Source organism: Electrona antarctica (genome assembly GCF_951216825.1).
Source record: "Electrona antarctica genome assembly, chromosome: 1".
Taxonomy (NCBI): domain Eukaryota; kingdom Metazoa; phylum Chordata; class Actinopteri; order Myctophiformes; family Myctophidae; genus Electrona; species Electrona antarctica.
The window spans coordinates 63,364,415-63,390,175 of record NC_136806.1 but is presented as its reverse complement, the minus strand read 5'-3'; the positions used below and the strand labels follow the sequence as shown (position 1 = coordinate 63,390,175).

At 40.8% G+C, this 25,761-nt stretch overlaps 1 long non-coding RNA gene across 1 annotated transcript; it reads right to left on the bottom strand.

Annotated features, from left to right (window-relative positions):
* Nucleotides 1-22,909: 22,909 nt before the first annotated feature.
* Nucleotides 22,910-25,510, bottom strand: LOC306924669. Its single transcript, XR_013790196.1, has 7 exons — nucleotides 25,413-25,510; nucleotides 24,538-24,647; nucleotides 24,298-24,379; nucleotides 23,667-23,762; nucleotides 23,417-23,500; nucleotides 23,155-23,250; nucleotides 22,910-22,988 (listed from the first exon to the last, which is right to left on the bottom strand). It is a non-coding gene; the product is annotated as an uncharacterized lncRNA (long non-coding RNA).
* Nucleotides 25,511-25,761: the final 251 nt, after the last annotated feature.

The following is a 25,761-nucleotide window of genomic DNA, read 5'->3' as shown; positions in this document are numbered from 1 at the left end:
TGTCGGCCATGGCTTGTGACTCTGCATCCGTAATTACAGAGAGATCCAGAATCACGTCATCTGCAAGGTTATTAAAATAATCTGTGATTAATCAAATTCACTTACATAAACAAACATGTTCTTAAACACAATATATTATTTATTTTGTATTTACATTTTTGAAAAGATCCAAAAAGTGCCCCAAAAAAGGGTTGCACACACCGTCTTCACTTACATCCCCAAATTTGTAATATAGGCTGAAACGTAAAGTTCCATTACGTATAGTTCCATTACACACCTGTTCCTGTGGCTCCCTGTGGTCCAGGTTCTCCCATGGAGGTCGAGGGTGGAAGTTCCTATAAGGCAGTGGTGGAAGAAGTACTAATTTTACTCAAGTAAAAGTATAATTCTAAGTACTCATTACACAAAAGGGCCCATTTAACTTTTTCCAGTTTTTAGATTTGAATTTAACAAAGAATAAAATGGGGCCAAACAAGGTCCCTTCTCTTAACAATTGACTTCTGCGGTGCAATGTCCATCTGTGTTTCTGCCAATAATGATTGATTGGACTTCCATTGAGTGTAACTTAATCAAAATATGGACTTTTGAATAATTGTATTCCTATGCTCTTATAATACAATAGAGAAAAGGCTATCATGAATTCACAGAGATAGTCCTACTTATTTACCATCTCCACCGCACGTCTTTTAGTGGCTGACCTCTTCTTCCCCCTTTTCTCTTTACCAGGGATCTCTGAAAAACAGATTTAAAAGAGAGAAAGACAGACGGATTGAACTTGATTGGCATGTACAAATGAGGGTTGAGTCACAATCTCCGCTCCACCGCAGTTGGCCGAGTAGGAAGTCTCCTACCGTCTTCCGACAACTTATACGGTGGATTTTTGAGGGGGGCTCTGATCATACACTTTTGCCCTCACTTTTATATTCAATATGTACTTTGCTCAGCCTATCAAAACATCGCTATGGGGTGATCAGCCAATTTTTGTGTTCACACAAACACACAAAGCTGGGCATAGGATGGGATAGCGCCCCTTAAAAAGTTAGTGTTGCAAATTTCGGCAAACTTCAGAAATAAACCCAAACAAAAGCTACCCACAACTATGAATATTTACAAGAGACTGTGCTTATTTTTCTGTAAAGTCGCTTGTAGATATTATATTATAATAAGCAGACCTGGCTGTGGCAATACTGCAAACCAGTGCTGCAGGCTACTTCGCATGCACAAAACAATGTTCCATGGGCAGACTGGTTTGTGCTAAACTAAATGCTAGTTTGTTGCACTCTGTTCGGGTTGGAAACAGTATTTGGTGGAGAGACACCTTTACATGTTAAATTATACATTGAGGATGTTCCTATGCAAGTGTACTAAGCCACAGCTTCTGAAATTTGGGACCACTTGGGAATTAACATTAATGCGTTATTATTGCATTACCTCTCTGTGTTGGTACCGACTGGGAGGTTACTGTGGCAACATTCTGGAGGGTTCCTGGCACAGCGTCTTCCTCCCAGTTCTCTGCTGAGACTGGGAGACGGGGAGGTGACCTGAAGCAGGAGAGCAGGAGAGCTTCAGGGTCTTCCTCCATGTTCTCTGCTGGGACTGGGGCATGGGGAAGTGACCTGGAGCTCAAATCTTCAGCCTCTTCCTCCCAGTTCTCTGCTGGGACTGGGGCATGGGGATATGACCTGGAGGTCTCTTCTTCAGCCTCTTCCTCCCAGTTCTCTGCTGCAGAGTTCTCTGCTGGAGGATGGGAGGCTACCACAGAGGTTGACAGAGGAACCTCCTGGAAGACAGTGGAGGAGAAGTATACCCAGTGGTTTTAATGAAGTGGAAGTAGCAATTACACGTTATGTACTCATGAAGAATGTCCTTTACCACAAGATTTACACAATATTTGCAACCCGTTGTGAACTTTTAGAGATGATTGTTTGAATAACCAAGTATAAAAAAGGCTAATAAGGTTAAACATTTGGAGTAAAATGTACAATATTTGCCTTTGAGATGTAGTGGATTAGAAGTTTTGAAAAATGGGAATGTTCAAAATTGTTACAGTACTTAAATGCACTTTGAAGGACTAACTAGGTGCTCAATGGAGATAAAGATGAGTTAAAAACATTGGTGCTGCTAAAATCAACGGGAATAATAACATGAAAAAGAGGAGTGATCCGAGCACTCAAAAATAAATACTTCAAACATCACTCAGAATTGCCCTGACGAAGACCAGCATGATTTTACATTTTATTTTCGAGTGCTCTTTCACTTAAATGCACTTAATTACCTTCCTGCACTGCTTGGAAGCTGAGGTGGCCATCACATCCGTGGAGGTGGAGGGACAGGGACGTACATCCTTGGAGGCTGAGCTGCTGCTATTGACATACACTGAGACAAGCCATATGTATTAATAGCTTTGCTGCTTTTTTTTGTTTTGTTTGGGTTGCACCAAACATTGACAGCCCATTCATGAATTAGAAAAGTCCTATTGATTGTTATAAACAACAATAAGCCCATTCTGTCAACCAGTATGGACAGATTGGGTTATCTTCCGACTGGCAAGACTTTAGAGCAGTCAATGCATCTTCTTACAACGTAGATAAGTTGCTTGCAGCTACGTAAAAAGCCAATAAATTACAAAATATCAAAAGACATTCAGTACATCTTCACTCATAAACCAACTAAATGGAAAAAGCGGCACTCCAAAATAAGAGTTCAGAGCAGACTAAAACGTATTTTTTTAATTCAGTCCAATCAGTACATCTGTAATAAAGGTCTAAACTAAAGGTCACAATGTGTTGCAACATGACACATTGTGAGCTTGTAGATCTGCTATTTTCAGTGCATGTTCCCCCAGAATAGGAATGTTAGTGGTAAAAAAGTTAATGGTTCCCATCAATGATTTGACTGCCCACCCTATAGTAACTCTGAGGACCCTATAGTAACACCGATATCCATGTTTAAACCTTTGTAAAACATTTATACATAGGCATTTTGATAATATAGAAGACTATTACTTACATTTTACCAAGGTCTCATATGTGGTCTTTAATGTCTTCTCCAGTTTCTCACTGAGGTGAAATTCCTGCGGGTATTTAATGTCGCAGACAATCTTGCCCTTGAACTCCCTCGCCAAGAGGAGGACTGGAAAGGTGTAGTCCAAGTAAGAAAGTTCATCCAACTGCCAAAAGAAAAGTATACCGTTATTCAGCTGTCTTACACACAGAGTGAGGACCACTTAATTCACCCTTTGTCAAGTCCCGCCCGTGGTTGTGCCCCTCTTCACACCCATTGTTTGCCGTATTTGTTTTTAAGTTTCTTCGTATTGATATTCTGTGTATTCAATTCTTATTTTAAACTTAAGTAAAAAGGAACACAGATGCCTGGGCATATCATGTTCATTTCTAGTTTTTTCCAAAATTGATGTTTTAGCAAATTCAACATAAACAAGGTGGAACCAGTGCGGAACAAAGCAGAAAGAGCCTGCTGGTTAGTCAGTCAGGGATCAACCAGGAGGCTGACAAATGGTGAATTGATTTAGGGAGAACACAACATAACAGCTTGACTTTAAAATAAATAGTGCGTTACCCATTACACCTATAACGGTTCCACTCTGGTCCCACCAAGTCCAGAAGATGCCATTGTGCATAAACCGCAAAGATGTTATCTTCTGCATCTAATTTGTGACACTCCCTCCATTGACAGCTTGTTCAGAAAACAGAAAAGTCCTGTATGATTGTATAAATGTGGGATAGAAATAATCAATACACCTGTAAGGACAGCTTGGGTAACCCTTTGTCAAGAGTTTGTTCATGTTATGAGCGACTTAGTGTCAATAAACTGTGCAGTCCGTTAGGAAGCACTCGTTTTAAATGACTCCATGTCCTGTGCCATTTAACTGAGGTGGTGTACGCAGGACGTTGAGTGAATTATAACAAACGCTTCCAAACTTGAACACAAGTTGCTCATAACATGATCTACATCAGACAAAGTCTCGACACAGACAAAGAGGATCACCCAAGCCATCTGTACAGCTGCAATGTTGATGATTTTATACTCTTAAAATGGGACTTCTTTTTCAAGAATAGACTGTCAATGAACTTAAGGGTATTGCAACTACTGCATATAGCAGATCTAAGTTGCTTGCGTTTGGCCCGAGGCCGTGCCAAACTAAATGGAATGAAGTGAACTTTGATGCACCTGACTGCAAGCCGTGTTTGCTGGTTACTTCATACTATTCAAAGTATTAGGTCTAATCAGATCAAGATGTAGATGTTTTAAATAATTGACTGCACAGTAAGTGTAACTGATGATTCAGCAGCTGTAAAGAAACCAATAACAATCAATCAATGAACATATACATATCGGTAAAGTTATTTCCTTTAGTACGACAGAAATCTAATGTTACACTTACAGAGCGTTGCATTTGGAATAATGAAGTACTATATTATTAGTACTATATTATTAGTATTTCAACATGTTAGTGTTACTATAGGTAGCACTGGACGGAGGTCTTCATTCAGCCACCCTGGTTAACAAACTGTAAATAAAAAATCCATCTAGATTCAGTTTGAATGAGTCTATCACCACATCTTCTGGATTTCTTAACTTGTTCTATCATATAATATAAATCATAAATGATAGATCTGCTATGGAGTGACCAGCTTCCATAAAGTGTCTAGCAATTGGAGATTTGATGTCCATTGTCCTTACGTCTAAACAAGTTTTAACTCCACTTTTATTTTTATATGAGCATCAAAAAATACATTTTATTTTTTAAGTATGTAATGAGTCTTCCTTAAATGTTCATGCAGTGAGTCTTAGTTTTCCTTTACATTTTTGAGACACCTGCAATACAACACTGTGAAGTCAAACAAGCTTGAAGCTTCTACCCACACCACAGCAAAAATTAAAATGTAATGACCATGATAAGCTTCTTATCCTATTCATGTGTGACTGTTTCACCCACAATTTTACACCTGTAAATGATGATGTGATGTCACAAAGTTGATTCTGACTGACTTCAAACCCAAACTCCACCCACATATAATTCTGTAGGATGGAAGATGTGAAACAAGTGCCATCCATCCATCTACAAGAGTGTGTGTGTGTGTGTGTGTGTGTGTGTGTGTGTGTGTGTGTGTGTGTGTGTGTGTGTGTGTGTCTCGCAGTCCTCTGAATATATCAAGACAATCAATTTACTTCAAACTTGGCATGTGAACATAATGACTTTCTGCCATTAACGAGCCCCCTGAAATGCAAAACTGTCCCAAATAACGAGTTCCTTTGAGTGTAATAGGGCTCATGCATGAGTGTAATGCATGCTATGATTTTTTCACACATAACGTACTGCTTCACAACCTGGTCACAGACAAATCAGACAACTTTAAAACCCATAGAATCACTGTACAAACAGACATTAAAAACACTTGACCAAAAGCCCAACCGTTACCACCATTGCCACATAGTTAAAAAGTACAACTTATTTAATTTTAACAGCTTTAAACACTTTTCAGATTCTTGTCTCATTTTTAAGATCTTAAATGGACTTGCTCCTCCACCACTGAAACAGTTCATAGGTCGAAGGGACAGTGGTGACAGAGCAACAAGGGCAACTACCAGGAGGGACTGTGAAATGCCAATCAGACGTAGTGCGTTTGGTAAAACAGTCTTCTCTGTTAGAGCCTCCCATCACTGGAACAGTCTCCCCACAGAAGTAAGAGAGACCTCCAACTATCTGACCTTCAAATTCAATCTGAAAAGGTGGCTAAAAACAATTCAAATCTGTAATCATGAGTAACTATCAGCACTATTTAGTATTTCTCACCGGTGTCATTATTCACTTCACTATGTAGTTGTTCTGTCCCCTGTACCATGTTGATCTGTTCCTGTAGTGTACTGTATTGTATTGTGTTTGTGTATGGACATAGTGTTGGGTGCTAGCACATATGCACACATGGCATCAACGCATGGTGTTGTGTGCTGGCACACTACACTCTGTCTTTCTTTTATCTGTATTGTATTGTGTTTTTGTACGGACAGTGTTGGGTGCTAGCACATTGCACACATCGCATCAACGCATGGTGTTGTGTGCTGGCACACTATACACTGTCTTTCTTTTATCATACATTTTTTAAGAGCCTGCCCAGGGACTACAGATGGAAATTAGCTTTGGTAACTCTGGCCCATTTATATTGAGGTGAAAACTGACATGTTGATTAATGAGCGTTGTCCCTGTCAAATAAATAAATAAATAAATAAATAAATAAATAAATAAATAAATAAATAAATAAATAAATAAATAAATAAATAAATAAATAAATAAATAAATAAATAAATAAATAAATAAATAAATAAATAAATAAATAAATAAACAAACAAACAAGGAACGTCATGGTTCCCACTTAATTTATCCTAGTTGTATGAACATTGGAATGCATTGTTAATTATATGCACTCTACACTTAGCCTAATAAAATAAAAATAGTTTAAAAAAAACTAATAAATAAATAGTGAATCAATTGCCATTGATTCTGTACAGTACAGTACTTACTTTCTTTGTGATGTCATCAACGACCTTATGGCAATTCCCATGCCTTTTCTTGCGTGCACAATAGGCCTCCTTGCCAGCATGTAGCTTAGCACGGGCGTCTTTGAGACGCTGCTTATGCGGCTGTTCGGCAGCACATTTCGGGCACTTTTTACAGGCAATGCCGATGGTAGCAAGGCATTGCTTGCATGTTTTTGTGGTCTTCCCATGGCCAGCCATCCTAGTGTAGCAGAGAGAGAGAGAGAGAGAGAGAGAGAGAGAGAGAGAGAGAGAGAGAGACTGATTTAACTGACTGATGTGTGCAATGGACCCATGAGGGACGGGTTGATTTACAATCTCCTGAAGTAAATTAACAAGTTACAACACTGCAGATATTGCTATGAAAGTGTACTAATCCACAATTTATAAACGTTGTGTCCAGGGAGGGAACAAGAGGGCTACGAATAGACCCTTACTATAAATCAGACAGTGTACAAATGGAACCAAATAAACCATGGGTCTTCAACAGTGGGTCCTCCTACAGGGCCTGGGGGGCCGCCAAATCTTTGTGATGGGATTATGGTGGTACCAATTGCCAAAAGAAAGAAGCAGATCTACAAGCTCACAACGCATTGCCAACGCATCATGCGCGAGCAGACCAAGTACAGAACAAAAAAGCTGTACTTGTTATGTATGGAATTACACATTAGCATGATTGCATCCAAAACTGATGGATGAAGCAAGTCTATGAAGCTATTAAAGAAATCTATGAAAAACTTTAATTTGCAACACAATTTTGTGCAAATGTTAGTGGGGATTTTTAGGAAATACTTACCATTAATAGTGGTTGGAAATATATTAATTGATTCCCAGAGTCCCGTGGTGGGGGTATTGGTCAAGTAGTTCCGGTCATTTTGAGGGGGTCTGGGGGCCACCCATTAAAGGTGTAGGGAAACGGAAATGGTGGACATTTTATTTTGAAGTTTCAGCTTGAAACACTGGCTATGAAGTTTCTGAACCAATCAGAGCGTGCATCCCTCCAGGATATGGGGGTCTCAAAGTCTGACTTCCTGCACGTGAATTTTGTTTGTAAACAAATTTCTAACCTATATACATATTTTAGCGTGATGATTAAGTTTAAAACAAGTAATACACTGTCTGGATGTCATCTTGAATGAGATTAAAAACCGAGTAGTTCTTTAATCAAAACCAGCTGTGGAGGATCGACAATATGAAGCATGGGAATCAAACTGGTGAGCTTCATTTGTATTGTCTTTTATTGATGTGTATCTCTACTGTGAAGTAGAGCAGCAGCACAAAACCATTGCTCCATGTTACAAAGGGGTCAAAGTTGAACAAAAGCTGCTCTATAAGCTATGGTAGAAATAGGTCAACAATACAAATTATGCTAGATTTGTGGATGAATTCATTTTTAATGCGTGGTCCCAGTGACCCCCACCTTATGACCGGAACTAATTCATATTTACCAAAACCAGACCAGGACTCAGGCAATCAATTAATACCTTTGCAACCACTATATTAATGGCAAGTATTTCCTACAGCTTTAAGTCCAAACATCTGAACTAATATGTTAAGGTGTCCTTGGCCTGAAAAACGTTGAAGACCCCTGAACTAGATCCTTAGGTTCTGATTGTTTACATGTATACACTGTGTGATGACCCATCCTGGTTGTGTTTGCTGTTAATACTGTTCTCTGTTCATGTGCAGGAGGAGGGGACCAGCCTGCAGGGGTGTGTCTAGATGATGAGGCACACCTGACTCCAATTTGGCTCAGGAGTATTTAAGCAGGCTGGTCAAGGCCATTCTCCCTCTCTCCCCTGCCAAGGAACATTGTTTGCTCTTTACTACTTTGGGTTAGTTTTGACCTTAGTTACTGCACTTGCACATACATTACACTTTCACACATCCACACAGGCACTACACTACTGATTCAACTGAGGACTCACACCCCACGTTACAGTAAAGTATTCTTTGTTTTGATTAAGTTTATAATAAATACCTGTTTTTGGCATTTACTCCTGTGTGTCGTCTCCCATGTTTGTCATGGTTAAGTCCGTTCATGACAAGATGGGGGCTCGTCGCTCTAGCTAAGTTTGTTGGTAGATATGGTTGTTATCTCCGAGTGGAGTTTTTTTCTATCAATTGTTTTGATGAACTTAAGCTTTGTTTGTTTGTTTGGGAAACAAATTGTTTGGGGGACACACATAGGAGTTGGTATTTTGTTTTTGGGGGGGGGAGAGCATTAAGAACCTTTTCGTTTTTCTTGTATTCTCTCTGTGTGCAGGTTTGATGTTTTAAAGTGCTTAGTCCTTGGGGTTCCAACTCCCATATAGCTTTTGAACAGTGGGTCTCCATATGGGACTCACTGTTTTTATTTTCTGGGTTTAGACTGTGTTCCACACAAGCTGGAATGCGGTGGTACCACTGAGAGGCCCTTGTTGGAGGGGGGGACTCGGGAGGGCCACTGAAGACTAGGGTGGAGACAGTCAGTCAGATTTTGTAGGCAGTTTAGGTAGGGGAGTTGGGCTCTGGGGTCTTTTGCTACTTTTGGTTAAAGCCTGTGCACAGGTTTTTTTGTTTGTTTTTTTTGGAAAAAAAAGGAAATATGAGTTCAGTTGAAGAATTTGTTCAGGCTCCATCTGTGGAGCTGCTGGATAGATGCACAAAAGAGCAGCTATTAAAGATAGCAGAACACTACAACATTCCTGTCCGGCCTACACAGTCAAAAGTTAGGGTAAAAATAGTTCTGATCGACTGTTTGGTGGAAAAGGATGTATTATCAGAGGAGGCGGTCCCATCGGAGGATGAGAACCCAATTGAATTGAGGTCTGGTAAAACCTTTTCTTTTTCTTCAGGGCAATTAACTTTTGAACAACAAAAGGAATTGCTTCAAATTAAACTTGAACATGAGAAAATTAAACTTCAACATGAGAAAGAGATTGAAGAGATGAAGCAAAGAACTGAATTGAAAAGGTTGGAACTGGAGCAAGAAAAGTTTAACATGAGTGCTCATGAAGCCAAGCAGTTTAATGTTGGTTCTAACCTACAATTACTTCCCAAGTTTTCAGAAAAAGATCCGGATTTGTTCTTTTCCCTGTTTGAACGTGTGGCAGATGCCAGGAATTGGTCTGATGGTGAGCGCACTCTACTGCTTCAATGTGTCCTCACAGGTAAGGCCCAGGAGGCCTATGCTTCTTTATCAGTGATGGATAGTCAAAGATATGAGGTTGTTAAAGGAGCAGTGTTACGTGCATACGAGTTAGTAGCCGAAGCCTACAGACAACGTTTTAGGAATTGGAGAAAAGAGGAACACCAAACATATGTGGAATTTGTAAGAGATATGTTAGTCCAGTTTAACAGGTGGTGCGTAGCATCAGAGGTTAAAACCTTTAATGGGCTTCGTGAGTTGGTTACTCTGGAACAATTCAAAAACTGTGTGCCAGTTAACATTGCTACGTATATAACTGAGAGGAAAGTGAAAACCCCCCAAGAGGCAGCCATTTTGGCTGACGAATACTGTTTAACACACAGAAGTGTAGTTGGTGACTGTATGTCTCAGTCTGGTGGTTCCCTTCGTACAGGAAAGTGGTTTGGGGGGCAGGGGGATTCAAGTCTTTCCAAGTCTGAACATGGTTCCGGGAAACAGGACGATGCTAATGTTTGTCATTTTTGCCATAAAAGTGGACATTGGAAAAAAAATTGTTTTGCTCTTAAAGCTAAGGAGAAGATGTTAAGTGGTGCACCAATCAAACCATCCGCGTTGGCTGCACCGGCAGTTCCCTCACCGCAGCTAATGGTTAACATGGAAGGTGTTTCTGATATCAGGTGTTCCACTGGGGGTGACCATAACGCTGAGTACACAGCATTCCTTTCGGAGGGTTTTGTATCACTGCCTGGTGGAAAGGCAGTTAAAGTTAACATCTTGAGAGATACAGGGGCATTACATACTTATGTCCGTCACAACGTCATTCCATTCTCCTCCATTTCAGACACAGGCGATGTCATTTTAATGCGAGGTATGGGTATGCAGGTAATTCCGGTACCCCTACATAGAATGAACATTGTCTGTGGGTTGGTCAGTGGGGAGGTGGTGGTGGGAGTCCGTCCTGAGTTACCAGTGGAAGGGGTGGATATAATCCTTGGAAATGATTTGGCTGGGGATAAAGTGTGGGCTGAGGCTAAATCTCCAAATGTGGTTACCCAGGTCCCATTACAGTCTTACACAAGTACCCACCCAGGGGAAACTGAGGTTTTTCCGGCATGTGCCGTAACTCGCGCTATGAGGAAAAAGGATGAGTCTGCTGAAGAGGGAAAAGAGGGTGCAAAAGTGTTGTCAATACCTGTACCTCTTCAGTCCATTTCAATTACGGAGTTAGTTCAAGAGCAGAAAGCGGATACTTCCGTGAGTGTTCTGTTTGACTCTGTGTCCCCTGCAGAAGAGATGGATGCTGCAGCACAGGGTTATTTTGTGATTAATGAAGTACTCTTGCGTAAATGGTGTGTTCAAGGAGAGACTGGCGTGGGGGAGCCCATTTTGCAAGTTGTGGTGCCTACCAAATTCAGAGAAATGGTGTTGAAAAGCTCCCATGATGGAATAGCTGGGCACATGGGGGTTAGGAAAACATACAGTCGCATCCTGCAACATTTCTTTTGGCCACGTTTGAAGAAGGATGTATCGGCCTTTATAAAAACCTGCCACACTTGCCAACTGACGGGTAAGCCCAACCAGTCCATAAATCCAGCACCGTTGTGTCCTATTCCAGCGTTAGCTCAACCATTTGAGTATTTGATTATGGACTGTGTAGGGCCTCTACCTCCTTCGAAATCTGGTTGCCAATACTTATTGACACTGATGTGCCAGGCTACTCGGTATCCAGCAGCTTATGCGCTACGGTCTATTACAACAAAAAATGTGTTGAAGGCCTTGACTCAATTCATTTCAGTCTTTGGCATTCCGAAGGTCATTCAGACTGATCGTGGGTCAAATTTTTGCTCGCATATGTTTGCACAGGTCATGAAGCAGCTTCAGATTAAACACATACTGGCATCAGCCTATCACCCTGAAAGTCAAGGGGCTCTGGAACGTTTTCACCAAACTCTGAAGTCACTTATGCGGGCTTATTGTATAGAGCTTACTCGGGACTGGGAAGAGGGTCTGCCTTGGTTGTTGCTGGCTGCAAGAGAAGTGGTACAAGAGAGTACTGGATTCAGTCCTAATGACTTGGTTTTTGGACATTCAGTGCGTGGACCTTTGGCAATTTTAAAAAGTGGTTGCAAACAGTCTGAACCTCCCAAGAATTTGATAGAGTATGTGAATGGGTTTAGGCACCGTCTGTATATGGCCGGGCAAATGGCAAAACGTAATCTAGCGCAATCGCAAAAGAAAATGAAATCCCTGTTTGATCGTAAGGCAAAACACAGACAGTTCAGTCCTGGAGATCAAGTGATGGTTTTGATGCCAATGGTGAATTCTCCATTTCAGGCGCGCTTTACTGGTCCACTGACAGTGAAAAAGCAAGTCTCTGACCTGGACTATTTGATTGTGATGCCTAAGGGAAAGTCTAGGGTGTGTCATGTGAATCTGTTGAAACCATACTGTGCTCGGGTGTCGGCGTCTCAAAACTCCAGTGACGTCCCTTGCGTTGAGCCTTCATTGTGCGTAGGCACGGTTGGGTTTTCTTCAGTGGGGGAGGTTCAGGGAGGGGGAGATTGGCCGGCAGATGAGGCTGTGTTACAAGTACGCCTGAACAACTCTGAAGCTTTAAAAGCTTTACCCAAAGTACTTGGACACTTGGATGAGACAAAAATGAAGGAGTTGGTCTCTATGGTTAATAGCTATCCTTTGCTATTTTCAGATACACCATCACAGACACATCTGATAGAACACGATATTGATATTGGAGATGCAAAGCCAATTAAGCAGCGATTTTATCGTGTTTCTCCCGAAAAAAGAGCCCATCTGGATAAGGAGGTAAACTACATGCTAGATAACAATTTGGCAGAACCCTCCAATTCTAGTTGGGCCTCTCCATGTCTCTTGGTTAAAAAACCTGATTCCACTTTTCGACCTTGCACCGATTTTAGAAAAGTCAACAGTGTTACAAAACCTGACTCCTTCCCATTACCACGCATGGAAGACTGTGTGGACCAGGTGGGGTCCGCCAAGTTTGTGAGTAAGTTTGACTTGCTTAAGGGATACTGGCAGGTCCCATTGAGCCCTAGGGCCCAGGAGATAAGTGCTTTCATAACACCTGCCGGTCTGTATTCCTACAAGGTAATGCCGTTTGGTTTACGTAATGCTCCAGCCACTTTCCAACGGCTGATGAACATTGTGGTGTCAGGTTTGTCGGGTTGTGCTGTGTACCTCGATGACGTCGTCATTTTTAGTGACACTTGGGAGGAACATGTACAGAGGATACGTGCACTGTTTGACAGGCTGGCGTGGGCACGGTTGACTGTAAATCTGGCTAAGTGTGAATTTGCCAGAGCTACTGTTACATACTTAGGCAAGGTTGTGGGTCAGGGTCAAGTGCGCACTGTGGAGGCTAAAGTGGCAGCCATCAGGAAATTCCCAATTCCATTAACAAAGAAGGAGTTAATGCGTTTTTTGGGAATGATAGGCTACTACCGAAGTTTCTGTAGAAACTTTTCTTCAGTGGTGGCACCTCTTACTGATCTTCTGAAGTCCAAAGTAAAGTTCATTTGGTCAGATAAGGCGCAGGATGCTTTTGATAATGTAAGAGCTCTTCTGTGTTCTTCACCTGTTTTGGCAGCACCTCAATTTGACAAATGCTTTTTGTTGCAGGTAGATGCCAGTTATGTGGGTACAGGAGCCGTCTTGTTACAAGCTGATGATAATGGGGTTGAGAAACCACTAGGTTTCTTTTCTAAAAAGTTCAATGCCTATCAGGTAAATTATTCAGTCATTGAGAAAGAGGCCTTGGCCTTAGTATGGGGGTTACAGCATTTTGATGTGTATATTAGCACTGGGAGTCCTCTGGTGGTGTACACAGATCATAATCCCCTTACCTTCCTACGTTCCTTGCAAAACCCAAACCAGCGTTTGATGAGGTGGGCATTGTTTTTGCAGCCATACCATTTGGACATCCGGCATATAAAAGGCCATGAAAATGTAATGGCTGACGCTCTGTCGCGTGCATTCTAGGGTAATGCTCTGATCTATTTACAGTGGAACTATATATATTTTTTTTGTTTGTTTCCTATTTGGTAATTTACTGTCATTCACCCCTCTTATGCTACTGCAGGTATCAAGGTTGCAGAGGTGATGATTGGAAGGATGGGTCAGGTATCTGTATAATTGATGGGTAACTGTAAAGTTAAAGTAAAAGTTACGGAGTACCTGCTTGGTCTCCGATCTTATGGGGGGGGGTGTGATGACCCATCCTGGTTGTGTTTGCTGTTAATACTGTTCTCTGTTCATGTGCAGGAGGAGGGGACCAGCCTGCAGGGGTGTGTCTAGATGATGAGGCACACCTGACTCCAATTTGGCTCAGGAGTATTTAAGCAGGCTGGTCAAGGCCATTCTCCCTCTCTCCCCTGCCAAGGAACATTGTTTGCTCTTTACTACTTTGGGTTAGTTTTGACCTTAGTTACTGCACTTGCACATACATTACACTTTCACACATCCACACAGGCACTACACTACTGATTCAACTGAGGACTCACACCCCACGTTACAGTAAAGTATTCTTTGTTTTGATTAAGTTTATAATAAATACCTGTTTTTGGCATTTACTCCTGTGTGTCGTCTCCCATGTTTGTCATGGTTAAGTCCGTTCATGATAAAATCACACTAAGGACTTTACAGTGTAGTAGAGAGAAAAGATAGCCAATTTTATTTTTACATTGAGAGCAGAGCCCATGATGGAAACAAGATGGGTGGGCAGGACATCTGGGCACCTCCATGTGAAATTATGTTATACATTTATACTTATTTTATCCTTCGACTTCTTGTTTATGCCCCAATATGACTGTATTGGGCAGGCCTATACGGGTTTTGCAGCAATTGTAGACCTTGTCCAAATGTCTAATGCTTAAGCATGTTCTAATCAAGTATACTTAAAAACATTTCATTTTAGGAGCAGCTTGCTTGTATCCTATCCTAGACACTATAGCCTACTAGGCTGTGTCGAGGTCGATTCTATTGTGATGTTTTCATTTTGTCTTTGAATCTTTAGCTATTAGGGTTAGCCTTTGTAGCCTATTCCATAAATTATACGTTTCATATTTTGCAATGAAAGGTAAAAGTAGTAACACTGCATGTGGTTTGGGGAGAAACGGAGGGCAAAATACATCTTTGCAAACTATTCCAACAAAAAACTGCATTCGCCTAGCCTACTTCTTTCCATGTCAGACGAAAATTGCATCTGTTGTAGACTATGCACTCATGCAGAAACTCAGAATAACACATCGCAAATGTAATTTAGACGTGGGCCTACTAATACTCACTTTTACACGTGTATCCAAACTCTTCTCTTCAGTTTGACTTGGGAGACTTGGCTTCAGTCAGTCAGTGCAGGGCTGCAGGCTTCTGTGCTGTTCAGACTTGGACTGTGGAGGTAGTTCGAAAATGGAAATGTTTCCCGCGGGTCGATTTGATCAAAGAGGCTTCACAAATTACTAATTACTGGCAGCTGCCAATACAAGCAGACAGGCGAGTGGTGTGCGCTCCCGGTGCGCATTTCCGAACGCACCCTTGATTATGATGGATGACATGTCCTTCAAAGTAAAGTTTTTTTCAAAATAAAGTCAATACACCATTTGGCCTTATCCCAGAGGGAATGTGATATGTGTCGTAAAGAATACATAATAATCCAGAACAAAATTAATTAATAGTATATGTGTGTAAATTAACATGGCTATATTTAATCTGATCGATTGAATACTTTATTAGCAGTATGCAAAAAGCACAGGAGAGTATACCACAGTTCAATACAAGGTCTACTCTGCTAAGAGGATTAAAATGCAATTTATGCAAGAAAGCACTAGATGATTTCCATTGGTGTCCTTTGTACATTGAAACATTAAATCAGTGATTCTCAGGCAGTGGTCCAGGGACCACCAGTGGTCCTTGAGGGGGTTCCACGTGGTCCCCAGCTAAATGATAGAGTTGTTAACCAAATGGACCCTAGTTCGATCTTTAACCCTTGAGTGTAAAATGGAACCAAGTGGACCTTTACATGTCCATTACATTATACTCTCTAAATAGTTAAATTGTTGATAAACATTTGCATTACTTAATTTGCAAGTCTATTACAAGTCTATTACACAATTAGAGATTGAATGGAAATGTTATTTTGCCTGTTATTATCTTTCCTATGGTATCAAGCATAGATATTAAGAAATAGATGCCTCATTTGCCGCTGCAGTTCATTGGAGCGACGTGTATCCCAATGAAGGCGGAAGTGCAGTGCTGAAGGCTTTTTTTTCTTTTTTTTTAAACAAATCTTTATAACAGTCATGACAATATACATTACAATACAAAACAAGACAAACAAACAAACACAAACAACAAAGTTATTAACAATACAACATCAGAGCCAGGGGGGATTAAATTACTAACAGAAAACATTAAAGAGTGAACACAAAGCAACAGTTCTCCGCAGCTTTCTTATTTAGAAGTGCTGAAGGCATTTGCTGAAGGCGACTGCGTCGCTGCCCAAGTGACGTCACTCATGTGACTCCTCCATGTCTCTCGCTGTCACTCAAGTGACTACTGGCCAATCACAGCGCGTCTTTTCCGGGACTTATGTTACGCACGCGGAAGCTTGACAAGCTTCCGCTTTGCTTCCGCTATTCTTCGCAAGGAATGTCGGGAAAATAGTGCCTTCAATGGTGACACACGCCTCAGAGCCGGAAGGGGCGTCTATGTATATATGTCTATGGTATCAAGTACCAACATCAATACAGCATGGAATAGTGGACAAAATCTTATCCAACGACAACAACATTTTGAAGGTTTGGGCCTGAGAGGCTAAATGTCATCAAATGGCGGCCCATCCATAAGTACTGGACCTTATATGAAAAGGGTTGAAAACCACTGCATGACAGACACATATGTGCAGCAAATGAATACTATGCAAACCCAATGTTATGATTCATGCCATATACAGCTAATTAAGTCTGTGTACTGAACTTGAGATACAGTGTACTTAAGTTACAGTGCAGCTTGCATTCTGCTGGATAGCAAGATGTTTCTCTGTCTGCATTGTACTGTCTTGATATGTGAGGCTTCCTGTTACAGTAGATATGCTACCCATGTTGACCTGTCAAACTACTTGTCAAATATGTCCACAATCACAACACCAGAGGCAGCTCCACTAATCACGTTTAACCCAGATTTTGCTCAGACAAAGGGTTCAATTTGTTTTCCAGCTATGTGACAAACGGCCTTATAGAGCTAACCCCTTCTCTTCTTTAAAACCGCTGTAAAAGAGCACTACTTTTATAGTAGGTGTTGTGATCTCTAAATGGACCCTCGCTCGGTCTGGCTCTGACAGGCTGGTAGTGTGTGCCGGCTGGGTGGTTTGTGTGATGATCCAGTTGAAGTACCTCTGTTGGTACGGAGACAGTGCTGGATAATAGAAACGAGACAGTAAGATATGAAGATGTGCGACATAGGAACGTATATGTGGCATGATGATGTGCAACAGTGCAAGGTTGACCTCACGTACAAGCCTAGCCTTACTGTCGGCATAGCAGGCAGATCTTATGGGTGCCACCTTGTAGACCAGGCCCATTTAAAGTTGCTGCAGTCTAGTCCTCTAGTAAGTCTACCTGTAGTTCACAATAGCCATGATATAGCCCATGATGGCTCAAACACCAAGAAACAAACATACCTAAATAAGCTTCAGCCCAACAGGCGTGCTTTGACAGAAGCCATATGGAGTCAGTGCCCAGAGGAAAGCAGAATCCAAGATTGAGAGCTCGTCTATTTCTCTTTTGTTGCTCAAGCCATAAATGAGATCAATGTGATACAAAAATGAGATCTCAGCTATGGCTCCTGTTTCTCATCCTTTTCTGCTGAGAAACATGTCTCAGGTGAACCTCTGGTGATCTATACAGGAGATCTCAATAATGGCTCAAATGTTGCTCAATTCAGCAGAATTGTTGTGTCTCAAACTTTGCTCAGACAGAGCTCTCAATATTATCTCATCTAAAGCTCATTTAAGCCTTTTAGATACAGCTCAGCTTTGTCTCATAACGACCTCTGTTGATCTGTAAAAGAGATCTCAACATAATCTCATTTAAGACTCAGATTGGCCAGTAACCTAGCCATCAATCAGATCTTCAATAATTCATATGATCAGCTGATGCAATGTGCGTTGAATGCAAACATTAAAAACACCATTGAAGGGCAATTACATAATTGTCTCGGGAGGCATACTTTGGTTCGAAGGAGCATTGGTCCGAGATGCGTTAAGGGTTGGGAGAGGGTTATGGTTAGGTTTAAGAGTGCTGCCCCGTGGGAGGTTAGGGTGAGGGTTTGAGATAGGTTGTCGTTATCGGACCAATGGTATGTCGGACAAAACGCATGCACCCCATTGTCCCTAACATTAAATGCCTTTGGAAATAAAGAGTTTGTTTTGTCACCTAATCATAGCAACACGAGTTACACTTTAATATATTAGAGCCCTTTACTTCACACGGGTGGTACTTTTTAATAGAACACACCATATAACTATACCGATACCGTTTTATTGCAATAACAACTTCAGATTATAAAAAAAAAGTTTCACACTAGATCATTTCATTTGTTGGCTTTATTTTCATCATGTTCAGAAAGTACACGATGCACACATTAAATGAAGAAAAAAAACACCACAGTAGCATACCATACAGTACCAGTGTTGTGCTGTATATCAGTGGTGCTCAAAGTTTTTCATGTCGGACCCCCAAAGTGACACATTAGAATAGAACGCGGCCCCTTATTTGAAGAGCCATTTCAGGGACCCCATAAGAGAAGATTTGTACAGCTCTAGCAGTGATTCTCAACTTGTTTAATTTCAAAGACACCCAGTTTGATATTAGGCTACATACCACCATTTAATGGCATCTCAGGGACCTCAATTTATAATGTAAATACAAAGTAAATTTAAGTCAGTGTAGAAATGGAACCAAATGGACGCACTAAGATTAATTTGGTTCCTAATAATAGTTTAGCTGGGAACCCTCTGTAATTCCCTTAAGGACCCATGGGTCCACAATTTGAGAACCAATGCTGTACATACAGAGAGCGCATAAAGCCTGCACATTGTGGCGATCCACCACAATGACCCCTCTTTTGACTGAGGTGTAAACTGGAAACAATACAGTAATAACATGAACAAAAACAAAGATACAATTACATAATGGACTTCATATTACATTGAGGTTCTAGTTGAAGCACAGTTGAAGCTTCTGACAACAATCTTCACAAGCTGGACAATGCAATTACTCTCAAGACTATACAGTTTAATCGGATAGTGAATCTAAACTAAACTTTCCTGTGAATTGTCAGTTCACAAATGTCATTATAAGCAGATTTTCCAAAACTGTAATTTCTTAATTTGTATAGAGTGGACAATCTCCAATTACATTACTCCTATTCTCAAGATAAACATGTTTCTGTGGTTTCCCTCAGAATTCTCCAGACTCTGGGTCCTATAGCTCAAACACTGATCCATAGCTCTGAAGATACAGTAATATCAGCTGTCCTAGAGCGCTCTAGGCTCTGAAGCTAACCGATTTCATAGCGCTGGGACAGCTTTTAATTACCATTAGTCATCTTCAGAGGGTTCTAGGCTCAGATACATGGATTTCCTAGCTCTGGAACAGCTTTATTACTATTAGTCATGTTTAGAGGGTTCTAGGCTCCGACACAGAATTCATAGTTCTGAAGATAAACATACAGTAACAGTCGCAGAGGGTTCTAGGATATGAAACGGGTAATTTCCTAGCTCTGTGACAGCTGTTAATGTTGTTATTTATCTTCAGAGGGTTCTAGGCTCAGATACACTGATTTCCTAGCTCTGGGACAGCTTTTAATTACCATTAGTTATCTTCAGAGGGTTCTAGGCTCAGACACTGAATCTAACGTAGTAATTAAACAGTCCCAGAGCTGTAAAATCAGAGGGTTCTAGGCTCAGACACTGAATCTGACGTAGTAATTAAACAGTCCCAGAGCTGTAAAATCAGAGGGTTCTAGGCTCAGACACTGAATCTAACATAGTAATTAAACAGTCCCAGAGCTGTAAAATTAGAGGGTTCTAGGCTCAGACACACTGAATCTAATCTACTTCACATACTCTGAGTGTGGCCTGATGCTTGTCAGAGTTCAAAGCAGACAGTTGGAAGGCAAGTGCTGCGGTCTATGAACAGACTCAAAACACTGTCTAATCCCTCTCCAGTGTGTTTGGGAAATGTGCAGCAAACACAATGCCAGGTATGGAAGACAAATCTAACAACACCACCTTGGCCAAAACATTCTCAAGTTGTAAAACTATCCTTTTTTGTGGGATTTCAACCAAGCTCACAATGTGAAAACATGTGCCACCCGTTACATTATCATTCAAAAGTTGGGTGCCTTGCCGTGAGTATTCATTCAGAAAAACAAAATCTCTTTGTTTGTAAGAACAGAAGAAATCTATCTGGCCATATTTAATCTGCATGCCATCATGGAATGTCACAGTATTATTGTTTCTTCTTCTGTCTTTCACATACTGCTGTGAGTTGTACACAGTTCTGCCAATCTGTGCTCTTTTGAACGTTTTTACCACATGCACATTGTGTGAGCTGTGACCAAGGCACTTTTCAAAGGCCAACAGATCATCTGGTCCAAGATACTTATCAGTGGATGCACCAATCAGCATCACTTTGGTGACATGTGCACCCCAAATGTCATATCCGGTCATTTTGGCCAACAGTTTAGCAGCTACATTATCTGGGTTAATGGTTGTAGCAATACTTGGGAGACACTGTATGAGCTTAACAGCATTAACCATTTGCATAGGAATGTTCTGGGTCCCATGAATAAGACTAAGTATATGTCCATTTTTGTCCTCAAAATGAAAGCAAGAGTGTGTCCACAGAGGCCCAAGAGCCCTGACACTATCTGCTAAGTGCACAAGCAAGTGTACATTGGCGGTTAGATATCGCTCTCCATAAAGATTACTAATCTGTGAACAAAAATTCCATAGCAGTTTCTCGGCATGATCTATCTGCGCAGGCGTTATGGACTCCATCAAAAGAATGAATATTGCCTCACTAAGAAGCAGGAAATGGTTATAGTACACACCTCCAAGAGTTCCCCAGAACACAACAGGCCCAAAGTACAACAACATAGACCTGTACTCCGAAGCCTTAAAGTACATTCGGTGAGAGAAGATGGAGCGTGGATATCGTACCGAAGCAGGTGGCTTAATTTCACTAATGCGACTGTCTATTTCATGTACCGACTTGGCCATGCTAAAAGGACGTCTGGAGAATTCTGAGGAAAACCACAGAAACATGAGGAGACGCATGACCCCAAGTAGTACAGAGTGCATGTAATCGATTCCAGTACCAGCGATCACATTATAGCTGTCAAGTTTGCCAAGCCAAGTAGGACCTTTCACCCCATGTACAATGGTTTTTGTGTCATAGGCCATCCTGGCATCATTCATGTACCTTTGATGTGTACGAGGAGGGCCTTTTGGGTCGGCTTCTTGATAAGGAAAGGCATGTACATGCCCCCTTTCACCAGTCTTTACTGTCTGACCAGGCTGTTCACACTTCAAACACCCAAAATGCCCATTGAATTGTACTGAGTTCAGAACTATTGCTTTAGCTGGTAGATCACAAGTTCCTGCAATGGTCAGGACTTTGCATATGAAAGCCTCTGGCACTCCAGCAAACTGGACAAGAACACCATCCCTTTCAACTTGATTGAGAGTTTCACAAAGCGGTTTGAGAAATGTCAGCATGTCAGGTTTTGAATCTCCAAACCAAAGACCAACAAAAATCATGTTTTCCCGTTTTGTGCGTTCTAGAAAACTAAGTTCATTTATGATGCAATAAAACGGCCAAACAGAGAATTTAGAGGACTTGAAGACAGGTACCCCATCAGTGTTCCACGTCAAAGAGATGTTTCTCGGATCACTTAGTGGTCCACCGTTTTTTGTGAAGGTCTGGTATAGTTCTCCGTCATATATTTCCTCTATGTTGTCACGATGTTTTTTTTGACGGGTGAACCTGAAATTCAACTTTTCTTCAAAACCTGGCTTGGCAAACAAAGACTTCAACTGTGCTTCAACTGAAACCTCAATGAAATATGAAGCTGCCCCCTCTGACACAGGCACACGACAAGCTGGACACTGGGTGTCATTACCAACAGACATAAAACAACTGTTGCAATATTTGTGCAAAAGTGTGGAGGAAGAAGCTGAGCAATCAAAAAACTCTTTGAATTTCTGCAAATTCCTAAGACACTCTGTTTGCAAATCACTTGGACAATGAATGCTAACAAGTGCGATTAAGTCACTTAAAGCCTTTCCTGTAATTTTATGTCTGTTGGCAAATGACATGATAAGTAGAAGACTTTCAGCTACAGAAATTGGGGCATTTCTGTAAAGAGGACAATCTCCATTGTTCACTTCCTCTGCTCTGTCATGAGACGGAAAGACATCATCAAATGACCACTCATGATCACCAATTCCATCAAATGAACACTCATGATCACCAATTCCATGAAACTCCCTTGTGCAATCTTGAGAGAAAAGAAAATCTTCACCAATGGTAAGGTCAGACTCAGGTCCATTCAGCTCTCCATTATAAGAGGTGCTAGTCTGAAGCCTGGAACTGCTGGGTGCACTACAGGGATCTGGCGTCATTATGCCCGTCGGTGCTATGCAAAAAACACAGAAGGAAGCCGAAATCATAATAAGTTCCAGCTATCAATGCTATCCATCACAACATTTTCAGCCTTAGCACCCCAATTGACAACTAAACTATTTAGACATTTGTCTCGATAATCATGTTATATAATTATAATCAAATGTCTTTGCAATCATATTCTAGACGTTTTCTTTATACTATGCAATCATGGTATATATAAATAATATGTATATTGCTTTCAAATCATTTTTTTAATTGCTTTGTTGTACACCGGTTGAGGCCTCATATAAGCCCTTTGGGCTTCTTGGGTCCTAGCACTTTCCTTTTGTATCGTTTAAGTTTATTTGAAAAACATTGCATAACAATATGAATTATGATGTTTCTTACACTTTGAGACACAAGAGGACACATACTGTGATAAATAACACAAATCAAAACACATGTCTAATGTATTACAAATCATGTTGTGCATAACTCTATACCTGGTTCAATGTAGGAAGGCGTCCCTCTATCTGGCCTGGAAATGCTGCTCTGTGCGTAGTGTTCACAGGCATCTGGAGTCACCATGCCCATTGGCACTATGTAGAACACAAAAAACAAGTTTAAATCATAATACGTTCCAGCGAGTTACCTTACCTATATATCCATCCATATTACCACATTTTCACCCTCAGCACCATAATTGACAACCAAATAAAACTGAGGTCTAATGGATTACAAATCCTGTTGTGCATAAATCTATACCTGGTTGAATGTAGGAAGGAGTCCCTCTATCTGGCCTGGAAATGCTGCTCTGTGCGTAGTGTTCACAGGCATCTGGAGTCACCATGCCCATTGGCACTATGTAGAACACAAAAAACAAGTTTAAATCATAATACGTTCCAGCGAGTTACCTTACCTATATATCCATCCATATTACCACATTTTCACCCTCAGCACCATAATTGACAACCAAATAAAACTGAGGTCTAATGGATTACAAATCATGTTGTGCATAAATCTATACCTGGTTGAATGTAGGAAGGAGTCCCTCTATCTGGCCTGGAAATGCTGCTCTGTGCGTAGTGTTCACAGGCATCTGGAGTCACCACTATGTAGAACACAAAAAACAAGTTTAAATCATAATACGTTCCAGCGAGTTACCTTACCTATATATCCATCCATATTATCACATTTTCACCCTCAGCACCATAATTGACAACCAAATAAAACTGAGGTCTAATGGATTACAAATCATGTTGTGCATGAATCTATACCTGGTTGAATGTAGGAAGGCGTCCCTCTATCTGGCCTGGAAATGCTGCTCTGTGCGTAGTGTTCACAGGCATCGGGAGTCACCATGCCAGTTGGCACTATGTAGAACACAGGAAGTGAAAATCAGTCCATCAATCAAGTTCCTGCAGTTACCCGTCAGAATTATGTAGTCTGCATAAACAAAATATGCATATGTAAACTATATGTAACCAGATAGAGTTATTAGGTACTACCATTTTAGCCCCTATAGGTTTTCCCAAAAAGTAAGTGTTCAGTTTAAGTGAACAAACAATGGTTGGCATGAAATGCAAATGTATTCACATTACAGGAGAAAGTACAAAGTGACATCTTTAAAGATTACAAGCAAAGTCCACATACAGATATAGCTTGACTAAGTAACTATGTGTGCTAGTTCTGAGCTCACAACCATGTCAAATTAGCTGCCACCAAACATGAAACGGAGAAGTGGCAGAGATTCTAGATGGGCAAAAGCAGCTTAACACTACTATACAACTGACCAGATACCGAATATCCTGCTCTGAAAGGGTGGTGCTATTACACGCAATCCCAATGATTACATATTGACAGATATGTAAACTGTGAAATAATAGGTTCCCCGTTCACACTACATACCTGCTGGACTCTTCTCGTCAGGGTCCGGTTGGACATTACCAGCTGGCACATCAGCTGCAGGTCTCTGCTCTTCAGGTGGTTTCTGTTGAAAGGTGAACAATAAAATTACGTGTGTGTTCAGCCTCAAATGTGTACATTATTTTGATACTCAATATCTAGCAAAGCCAAATATGAATGTGGGTAGGAAGCCTATAAAAAATAAATATTAGCCACAGACTTGTAAAAAAAATAAACACTCACCAATAAAGTTCTTCTGTTTCGCTTAGAGGCTTCGCATGCTACCTTTCTCCTCCATCGTGGGTTAGGATTGTGTGTCATACTTGACTGGCTTGCAGGTACCACAGAAGCTCCTGAGTAAAATAGGAAAAACACAGCTTGATGTTTTGCTTTCCGTAATGTATTTCACTCTGTTGGTTATTAAAATCAATAGTATAATGTTGGGTTCAGTATAGTTATACATCACATACTTCAGTCATATTCAAATCACTTATCATATTCACCACTGTAATTTACTCTTAATGTGCAAAAATGACCATTAGCAGCCAGTAAGGTATACTTTTCACAGCATATGACTGCTTGAACAGTTAACAATTAAGATTAAACCTCTGTGATGCATGCTCACAGGCACTGAAATGTAGGTTTACAATGTTTTCGTTCATACAAGTGCATGCATGTCTTACTCTTCATGAATCAACACAAATGACAATAAAAACGCATGAATCAAAACATTCGCCTTTTTAGACACAACATGGCGTCACCCATAGACACAGGAACCGCCTTCTGAACCTCACGTTTAGTCCCAAAATGGCGTCGGCCTCACACAGTTTCATTTTCAATGTTCTTTTGATTTATTGATTCACTTTAACTGATTCAACTTCACTTTAAGATGTCACACTCATTTACACAGTACACACTAACATGTAGAGGAAATATATAGGTACTTATGAAGCCTATAGCTAATTCTGTTGATATTGAAGTTGGTTAACCTTTTACTTTTAACGGCAATTTGCAGTGACAAATTAACATAAATGCTTAACTAAAATGCAAACTTTTAAAGGACCGCGGGAACCCTGTCCAACAAACATAACCACACACATTTTTTTCAAATCCCTTACCTCGATATTTTTTGTTGGTTGTCGCAGAAAACATCTTTATCGTTCCAGGATAAAGACACTGTTTACTTTGCTCCTGAGTATAGGTTTGTGTGCTCTGCGCAGCTGTGCTGTGCTTCTTCTTCTTCTGTCCTTTTTATAGCGGATCGCAACAAACCGGATGTGCATACCGCCACCTACCGTGCAAGAGTGTAATTAATCCTAAATGCATAGATTTATATGGTCTGTCAGATGTTTAGTTGTTTTGCATCTTGTTCTATTGCTTTGTTATCACAAATAAACAAAAACGGAAATCAGGCAACCCTGGCAAAAAAATAACATAAAGAAAAACAACATAGGCCTAAAAAACCAT